The following is a 10,000-nucleotide window of genomic DNA, read 5'->3' as shown; positions in this document are numbered from 1 at the left end:
GTGATGAATCAGACAGACACAAACAAACAAAAACAAAAAGGGGGAAAATAGCACATGAAAACGCATATCAAGAGGTCGCTTAGAGGACGAGAATGCACGAGATGAAGCTGTAAGCGGACCTCTTGACTCTCCTTCTCCTCTTCCCTCCCCTCTACCCCTTTCCTCCTCTTTCCTCCCCTCGCCACCTACCCTCTCCACCCACCCAGGTGCGTCATTGCACCAGGGCTTATTGCCGTTGCTCTAAATGCGCGCTTGTCTGCCTGCCAGCTCCCTCCCTCTCAACGCCCACCTCCGCCCACCGTCGCCCCACCCGCGCCTTCAACCCTTCGTCATCCTCATTTATACTATGAGCATCGGTGGTCATCGCCATCACCCCCACTCCACCTCCACCTCCACCTTCACCTCTACCTCCACCTCCACCTCCCCTTCCTTCTACCTCTACCTCTCCCTTCTCTTGCTCCATCTGAAGGAGAAAAGAAAAGTAAAGGAGAAGGGAGAAGGGAAGAGGGAGGAGAAGCGAGTACTTCAGGAAGTATCAATTCAATCTAATAAAACAAGACGCACGCAAAAAAAAAAAAAATAATAATAATAATAGTAATAACAAATAAATAATAATAAAATAAAATGTTTAAAACAAAATGAATGAAGAACGTACAACATTTTTTCCACCGCCTTTGTGTGTGTGCGTTAATTGCATCAAAGTGCATGACGCGCTGCCGAGTGATATTCAAACCGAATGCATTACGACGCGACGAACACGCACCGCTGGCCCGGCCGACGCGCGGGTGCCGGACGGGAATTTAATCCATTTACGATCCGGTGTGTCGCCAAACGACTCACGATGATGATGGCGGAAGTGATAATGATGGAGGCGGAAAGAGAGGTAATAATGGTGGATGTGATGATGGGAATGATGAAGAGTGATGATGATGGAGGTGAAGAAAGAGGTAATAATGGTGGATGTGATGATGGAAGTGATGATGAGGGTGGTGGTGGAAGTGACAATGATGGAGGTGAAGAAAGAGGTAATAATGGTGGATGTGATGATGGAAGTGATGATGAGGGTGATGGTGGAAGTGACAATGATGGAGGTGAAGAAAGAGGTAATATTGGTGGATGTGATAATGATCGAAATAATGCTGATGGAGATGGTGATGGTGATGGAAATGATGATGATGATGGTGGTGATTGAAGAGATGATGAGGAGGCTAGTGACTGTGGCATTGCAGATGTATATTGCAATAGAGAAGTCATTCCAAACAGAGTGCTAATGCAGATGGTAAGGCTAATGAATCGGGCGATTGAAGTTGGAGAGAGAGAGAGAGAGAGAGAGAGAGAGAGAGAGAGAGAGAGAGAGAGAGAGAGAGAGAGAGAGAGAGAGAGGGAGAGAGAGAGAGAGAGGGAGAGGGAGAGGGAGAGGGAGAGGGAGAGGGAGAGGGAGAGGGAGAGGGAGAGGGAGAGAGGGAGGGGGAGAGAGAGAGAGAGAGAGAGAGAGAGAGAGAGAGAGAGAGAGAGAGAGAGAGAGAGAGAGAGAGAGAGAGAGAGAGAGAGAGAGAGAGAGAGAGAGAGAGATACAGCCCGGCCTGAAGAGCGCCGGAGAGCGCAGCGCGAGCGCCCATGTGCGGCTGGCCTCCGCGGGCGTCTGGTCTTGCGAGCATCACAACAAACAGCGCCGCCACCCGGCTAGGCCGCCCAGCCGCCCAACTGTGTCCGCATCGGCTAAGTGAGTCTTAAAGGTGTACGACCATCCTGTTCCACGACCACCTCACCACTACCACGAGGCGCCCAGGTCGTCGTACTTCCAACCAAACAACCAGCCGAACCACCAAATACAGCCAAATGACGCTTCAGGAACTCAAAAAATGAAGAAAAAATTTAAAGTCACGTAACGCCAGCACTTCCTGCGTACCCCGCCGTTGCAGCAGCAACATCCTGCACCATCGGAAACAGCATCCTGCAACACAGCACGGAGTACAGAATACACAAAGTCGGTATTCAGGGGTACCCCCAATCTCTCTCTCTCTCTCTCTCTGTCTCTGTCTCTGTCTCTGTCTCTGTCTCTGTCTCTGTCTCTGTCTCTGTCTCTGTCTCTGTCTCTGTCTCTGTTTCTTTCTTTGTTTCTGCTTCTGTTTCTGTTTCTGTATCTGTCTCTGTCTCTTTCCCTGTTTCTTTCTCTCTCTCTCTCTCTCTCTGTCTCTGTCTCTGTCTCTGTCTCTGTCTCTGTCTCTGTCTCTCTCTCTCTCTCTCTCTCTTTTCTTTCCTTTTCCCCTTTCCTTTCCCTTTTCCTCTCTTTCTCCCTCTCATTCCATATCTGTCTATCTATCTGTCTGTCTGTCTGTCTGTCTGTCCTTCTTTTTCTCCCTCCCTACCTCCCTCCCCTCCTTCCCCCCTCCCCTCCCCTCCCCTCCTTCCCTCCCTCCCTCGTCCCTCCACAAGGCGATAACGATGACAAGGGAGGGCGTTCGGGGCGAGAGACGACTGTGTGACCAGCGCCGGCCTGTCAATTAGCCTTGCCTCTTCCTCTTCCCTCCTTCGTCCTTCCTCTTCTCGTCCTTTTTTTTTCTCCTTACCCCTCCATTGTCGTCTTCGTATCATCCCATCACCCCTTTCTTCTTGTTCTATATTCCCGTTTTTTTCTCCGTCTCTCCTTTCTTTTAACCTCTCTTCTTTATTCCCTTCGTCTATTTTTATTTCCATTACGCTTTATCAACTTCTCTTTCGCTTCGTTTTCGTTTCCTATACTACTTTTACCTCCTTTTCGATTTCCTATTACGCTTCGATTCCTCGCCCATCCCTATATTCCTATGCGTTTACCTCTCCCCCCCTCTCCCCCTCATTAGAGCGAGGGATACCCCCCCCCCTTCCTCTCCTTTTCTTTTCTTCCTGTTGATCAACTAATGTAAATGTTACGCTTCTTTTGCCCTGCGGTTGGTAAAGGAAAAAAAAAATCTGAGCTCGTCTATTAATCTGTCTCTTCATCTGTACGTGTTTATTTCTCTCCTTATCTAATTATAAATCTTTATTTTCATATCGATCTATCTATTCACTGATATTTGTTCATTTGCATATTAATCTATATCTATCGGAATATCCGTACACCTATAGATATGACTGTCTATTCACCTGTCTGTAGGCTTACCTATAGTAATGCCTCTCTGTCCTCTTAGTTGTATGCCTTCTATGCTAACCTGTACCCTCTTCTCTTTTATTGACTTCCTCTTCCCTTCTATCTATTTACCTCTTCTTCCTTTCCATTCCACGGCCTCTTCCGCTACACTTTCTTTCCTTCAAATCCTTTTCTTCACTCCTCACCCTCATTTTTCCCTCCCTCTGTTCCCCCCCCCCCCCCCCGTTAACATCCTTCTCCCCTTCCCCCTTCCCCCCCTCCCTCCTCCCCGATTACTGATTGCATCTCCATCTTCCCTGCTTCTGCTGGCCGTCCTAACAACACCCAGCAACGCCCTGCTTGTTGCAACCTCTTGCTGCTCCTGCTCTTCCTCGTGCAATACAATGCAATGTAATGTAATATACGCTATAAATAAATTCATACAGGCATATGTATATAAGATACAAAAACACATTGATATATACATGGATGGACGGACGGATGGATGGATGGATGGATGGATGGATGGATGGATGGATGGATGGATGGATGGAAGGAAGGAGGGGGGAGGTAGAGAGGGAGATAAAAAAAGGAAAGGAAAGGAGAGAGAGAGAGAGAGAGAGAGAGAGAGAGAGAGAGAGAGAGAGAGAGAGAGAGAGAGAGAGAGAGAGAGAGAGAGAGAGGAAGAGAGAGAGAGAGAGAGAGAGAAAAGAGAGAAGAGAGAGGGGAGAAAAGAGAGGAGAGATGAGAAAAGAGAGAGGAGAGAGAGAGAGAGAGATGAGAGAGAGAGAGATATGAGAGAGAGAGAGAGAGAGAGAGAGAGAGAGGAGAGAAGAGGCGAGAGAGAGGAGAGAGAGAGAGAGAGAGAGAGAGAGAGAGAGAGAGAGAGAGAGAGAGAGAGAGAGAGAGAGAGAGAGAGAGAGAGAGAGAGAGAGAGAGAGAGAGAGAGAGAGAGAGGTTAAAGAGAGAAAGGAAGAGAGAGAGAGATTAAAGAGAGAGAGAGAGAGTAAGAGAGAGAGAGAGAGTCAGAGAGAGAGAGAAAGAGAGAGAGAGAGTGAGCGAGAGAGAGAGAGAGAGAGAGAGAGAGAGAGAGAGAGAGAGAGAGAGAGAGAGAGAGAGAGAGGAGAGAGAGAGAGAGAGAGAGAGAGAGAGAGAGAGAGAGAGAGAGAGAGAGAGAGAGAGAGAGGAGTGAGAGAGAGGAGTAAGAGAGAGGAGTAAGAGAGAGAGAGAGAGAGGAGTGAGAGAGAGAGAGAGAGAGAGAGAGGAGAGAGAGAGAGGAGAGAGAGAGAGGAGTGAGAGAGAGGAGAGAGAGAGAGAGAGAGAGAGAGAGAGAGGAAAAGAAAGAGAGAGAGAGAGAGGAAGGGTAAGAGAGAGAGAGAGAGGAAGAGAGTGAGAGAGAGAGAGAGAGAGAGTAAGAGAGAGAGAGAGAGAGAGAGAGAGAGAGAGAGGGGAGAGAGAGAGAGTAGAGAGAGATGAGAGGAGATACTTGAGAGAGGAGAGAGAGAGAGAGAACAGGGTGAGATATTTCCGGCTCTCTCTCTCTCGCTCTCTCTCTCGGATATCTTCGGCTCCTCTTCTCTCCTATGTCGCTCTCGCGTCTCGACTATCCTCCCCACCACCTAGCTTCTGATTTTATGCGTGTTGGTTCGCTTTTTTTCGATTATTGCTCCTTCCCCGATTCTCGCTCGCTTCTCTAGCCCCCCTCTCGACCGCTGGGAGTCTCGATATCTGTACCGAGCTCTGCCGCGTTCCTTCACGCTCCCCTTGATAATACCAGAGTCTCGGCAAAGGAGGACCGACCGCCATCCACTGTCGACCGGCCAGGTAGACGCAGTGCAAATAAGGGGGGAGGGGAGGAGGAGGGGGGTGAGGCTCAGGTACTCTCCCTCGTCAGAAATAGGGAGTAGAGGGGAGGGGGGGAGAGAGATCCTCGTGTTGCTGGATGTTACGCCGACACTTTTGGGGAAGTATCAAGTCAATAAATCAATGGCCGAAGTTCAATTCAATTTGTGCTCTGACGCAAATCAGCGTTAAATATGCAAAAAGATAAAAGAAAAGAAATGAAAAAGTTACGAAAGTAGCCACGAGTCATAAAACAAAAGATCCGCGGCACACAGATGGCAAGATCCGCGTCACACAGATGGCACTGAAAGAAACAACATTCAAGTCACTTTGCGTAGACGCACACCACCACATTAGTGTGTGAGGGGGTTGGAGGAAGGGAATGGAGAGACGGAGATGAGGGGGGGGGGGGTACAGAAGAGATAAAGAGGAGAGTGGAGAAGGAAGGAAGGAGAGGGGAGAGAGGGGGGAAAGGGGAGAGAGGAGATATGAGAAAGGGGAGAAGGGATAAAGGGGAGTGAGGAGAAGGGAGAAAGGGGAGAGGGAAGAAAAAGGAGTTGGGGAGATGAGAGAGGAAAAAGAGGAGATAAGGGAGAAAGGGGAGTGGGAAGAATGGAGAAGGGGGAGAGAGGAAAAAGGGTAGACGGGAGAAAGAGGAGGGGAGAGATGAGAATGGAGAAAAGGGACAGAAAATAGGGGGGATAGGTAGAGATGGACAGGAGAGGAATTGGGGGAGAATGGGAGAGAGGAGAGAGGAGTTAAGGGAGAAAGGGGAGAAGATATAGAGTAAAGAGAGACGAGAGAAAAGTGGGGGGAAAGGGAGAGGCGCGAGGAGCGAGAAAAGAGAAAGGGGAGAGGGGAGGGAGTACATAGGGGGAGGAGGTAGAGAGATTAGCACAAGGCCCCGAGACAGCTGGCAAAGGACGTGGTGGCACTCGAGACAGGATAAGCACGCCAGGGGCAATAACACGCAGGATCAAATGGACTCGCTAGATGCTGCCGCCGTATTATCATGCCAAGTCAACAGGTTACACGAATGGAAAGGAGGAGAGGAGAGATGGAGGGGGAGAGGGGGGGGGAGGAGGAGGAGGAGGAGGAGGAGGAGGAGGTAGAGGTGGAGGAGGAGGTAGAGGTGGAGGAGGAGGTAGAGGTGGAGGAGGAGGTAGAGGTGGAGGAGGAGGTAGAGGTGGAGGAGGAGGAGGAAGAGGAGGAGGAGGAGGAGGAGGAGGAGGAGGAGGAGGAGGAGGAGGAGGAGGAAAAGGAGGAAGAGGAGGAAGAGGAGGAGGAGGAGGAGGAGGAGGTAGGAGAAAGAGGAGGAGGAGGTAGGAGGGAGGAGGGAGGATGGAGGAGGAGGAGGAGGAGGAGGGAGGAGGGAGGAGGGAGGATGGAGGAGGAGGAGGAGGAGGAAGAGGAGTAGTAGTTATAAGAGGAGGAGGGGGAGGAAGAGGAGGAGGAGGAGGAGGAGGAGGTAGAGGAGGAGATGGGAGATGGGAGGAGGTAGGAGGTAGGAGATAGGAGGGAGGAGGGAGGAGGTAGGAGGAAGGATGACGAGAAGGTGGAAGAGAAGGAGGACGAGAAGAACGGGAGACGGGGGAGGGACAGATGCGCTTTCCGCGGCCCCTCTTCCCACCCCTCCACCCCCTCCCCTGCCTTCGCACCTCCTGAACCTCTGCCTCTTGCTAGAGGCCGCCTGTCTCTCGAGGCGATCTCTATTGTCCTTCCGCGGCTAATCCAGTTACGCATGGTATGCACACGAGAGAAGGGCGTCAAGTTACTCTGGTTACATATATGCATTCATTTTGCGGTCCTCTATTCGCTTACGTGTGAGTACGAATATATGTGTGCTTGTTTGGTTGGGTATGTCAGTATGCTTGTTTGTTCATCCTTGCGTCTGCAATTGTGTTTACTGGTTCTTTTACGTGCATGTCAGAGCGTCAACGTGCAAATTCACGCGCCTATGAATTGGCCCGTGATCGATTCATCCGAGCATTTAATCATTCATTCCTCCGCACCCGCCGATATGCAAGTGCGTCTCAGCTTCGGGCACACGCGGTCGGCCATCCCTCGCCAGGACAGCAGGACCTACCTAGGGCAGAGGAAGTCCTGCTGGGAAGGCTCCGGGGCCACAGCAGATGCGATCCAGGTGGGCGCGAGCTTCCCCAGCTGGTCACTGCACTGAGCAGGCAGGATGGCCCACAGGAGGCCAGGTACACAGCCGCTTGCCCGCTCTGCTCTCCCTGCTTCCCCAACTGATGCTGAGCTCTCTGCTGCTCTCTCACTTCTGACGTGCCTCGTCTGCTCCTGCAGGCGATAGTCCTATTTCGGGTCGCGGCATCGTCTTGACACTTGCGAAACAACAAGGCAGTGAGTGTTATTTCGGATGCGAGTTATTCCGTGGCACTGGCACTGGGCGAGCGTGTTATGCTGGTGTCGCCGATCGCCAGAGAGAGTGAGACACGCACACACACCGAGATAGCGTTAGAGTTATTCAAAGTGTTTAATAACTGAGCCACAGCGAGAGTTCTTGGCGAAATGACACACAAGCGCCGCTGCGTCGGAGGCACAACGGATTGCGAGAGACGACTGCGGCTAAAACGACTGAATGCTTGGGTGGAGCGGCAGCGACTGCGGCGGATCAGCCACGGAGTTGGCGAGGCGTCTCGGCTGGGCCCGTCCGCGTGTTGTCCCGCTGGTGCCAGGCACCTTACTGGCCCTTCGCCTGGTCACCGCCACGCAGCCAGTGCCACCGCCACCCGCTCCCCGTGTCCCTCCCCCCTCCCCCCAAGCCTACCACTCCCCCAGCCCAGAGCTTAGCGACCGATCCTGCCCCCTTGTCCTCCCCGCCTCCCCCTCCCCTCCCAACACAGCCTCTCCCGTCCCTCGCTTCCCTCCCCAAGCCTCGCAACAATTCTGCCTTTACCCCTTTCTAGCAATCACACAGACATATCCTATCCCCCCCCCTCCTCCTCCTCCTCCTCCTCCTCCTCCCCCCCTCCCCCTCCCCCCACCCCCCCCACCCCCTCCCCCTCCCCCTCCTCCTCCTCCTCCTCCTCCTCCTCCTCCTCCTCCCCAAATCAAGCCCTCCCTTCCTCCCTCCCTTCTTCCCCTCCTCCCTCTTCCTCCCAAAATCGAGCCCCTTCCTCGCTCAATATCCATCTATCCAACCCGATAACCTCCCCCTTTATTGTTACTTCTCCAATCTACCTCGTCTGGCAGATCCCTTCTCTACACGACCTCTTCGTCCGATCCCACCTCCTCCCCTATCCCTTTCCTCTATCCAAGACCGTACCAAAACCGGCCCCTCCCCTTTGCCAACCCTTCCCCTCCTTCCCTTCTCACCTAACCTTACCCCCCCCTTAAACCTATTATCCTATAAGCTGATCCTACTTACTTGCGCCTTCCCCTAAGACGACACCCTTAACCTGTTAAATCTTGTCCTTTGACCCTTCATCCACAACCCTTGCTTAACCTTCTGTCCAATTACCCTTTTGTCCTTTTTCACTTTTCCTTCAGCCATCCTGTGACTCTTCTGATTTAAGAATCCCCATGGAATTTCCTTTAGAAAAAAAATAATAAAGAAAAATAAGGATTAAGAAGGAAAAAACTACGACGAAAATAATAAATATGAAGAGGGAAATGCGGAACGAATAATAAATAAGAGGTGAAAAATCCTTCTAAAATATACAAGAAAAAATACAACAAAAATAAATTAGAGAGAAAAAAAAGTGAAAGGTAGTGTTTAAAAAAATCCTCCTGAAAGTGATACAGAGAAAGAGGAAAACGAAAAAGAATTAGGAATTCTTTCAAAAAGGGTAATCTGAGAGTGCCTGGCGAGGCAGCCCTCATCAGCCGAGTGCCGCAGCTTCCCCTCGTGCCTCGTCGCCCGGTAACGTCCTCGTGAAGTGACCCTCTATGTCACGTCCACACCTCCTGACGTCCCCTCCTCCTTCCGGCCCCTGTAGACGGCATCCTCCTTTTCGAATTCCTTCAGGCTCCATCTTCGCACCCCAAATCCCTGACGTGAATCACGGAAATCACATCCGCTTGTTTATTGGTCAATCTCGGTCGTCGGGAGGATCAACTTTCCTTTGCTGAACTCTACGGACTTCGAACTCATGTTTCAGTACAAGTTCGTTGGTATAGCCTAAAGGAATGTTGTTACCGACGACGAATATTGAATGGCCTTGAATGGTAAGTGCATCTTAATATTCTTAACTCACAAGAAGTCCGATACATAACCTATATTACTGAGTAGTGGATAAGTGATGCACGAAAAATATCAATATTGTAGTAGCTCGACAGAAAACGTTTGATGAAGTATATGAGATTCGAAGATTTTGTTGTTGTTTTTGTTTTAATTCAATTATCGGATAAAACTATCCATAAATTACCGAGGTATAAGGATGAGGTAAATGCTACAGTTATTGATCTACTCTGATAGACACAAAATTACAACCTTTTACAAAAATGACAAAGCACACTTTGGTGAGCTAGGTAGTACTGCGGATCCATGTATAGCCATGAACCTGCCTCATTTATTGACGTCATGGCATTGCACCATGCGTATTCATGAGGCTAACGAGATTACTCATACCATGAGATAGGATTTCACCTCAACCCCAGGATGCCTCGGCCTCCTGGGGGAATCTCCTCCTACGACCGCCAAAGTACGCTATACTCCATGGCTTTGCTTATCAGAGGAAGGACACTTTTATTTCCAGGAAATCAAGATAATGGCAGCAAGGAAAGACGCGCCTTTAAATCCACCACTTTTTTGCGCAAAAGGCTTTGTACTATTTCATCTTCCGGTAAAAACGATGCAAAAAGGATTGAATAAATAATTGTTTCATACACATGAAGAACAGAAGTATTTTGATCAGAGCTTTGTTGATGTGGGCGTTATTTATCTTTTTTCATCAACTTTATTGCAATCATATTCATAACCTCCTTTTATTTACATGCAACTGCGCATTTGTGTTTCGTTGTTTACTTGTTCTTCACACAACATTATGTACCATACCAAAGGAAGGTTTTTGTCCTTTTGAAATTACT

General features: G+C 50.0%; 1 protein-coding gene across 1 annotated transcript in view; it reads right to left on the bottom strand.

Annotated features, from left to right (window-relative positions):
* The window catches only part of Hsepi (D-glucuronyl C5-epimerase), a 162,337-nt gene extending 155,165 nt beyond the window's left edge, over window positions 1-7,172 (bottom strand). Inside the window, exon 1 of the mRNA XM_086536760.1 lies at window positions 7,035-7,172. The gene's annotated coding sequence lies outside the window, so the exon portion shown is untranslated. The remainder of the gene's footprint in view (window positions 1-7,034) is intronic.
* Window positions 7,173-10,000: the final 2,828 nt, after the last annotated feature.

This window comes from Penaeus japonicus, unplaced genomic scaffold (assembly GCF_977035675.1).
Source record: "Penaeus japonicus unplaced genomic scaffold, GWHDUDI00000001_assembly GWHDUDI00000001, whole genome shotgun sequence".
NCBI lineage: Eukaryota > Metazoa > Arthropoda > Malacostraca > Decapoda > Penaeidae > Penaeus > Penaeus japonicus.
Note: the sequence above shows the minus strand (reverse complement) of the source record. Positions and strands in the feature narration are given on the sequence as shown.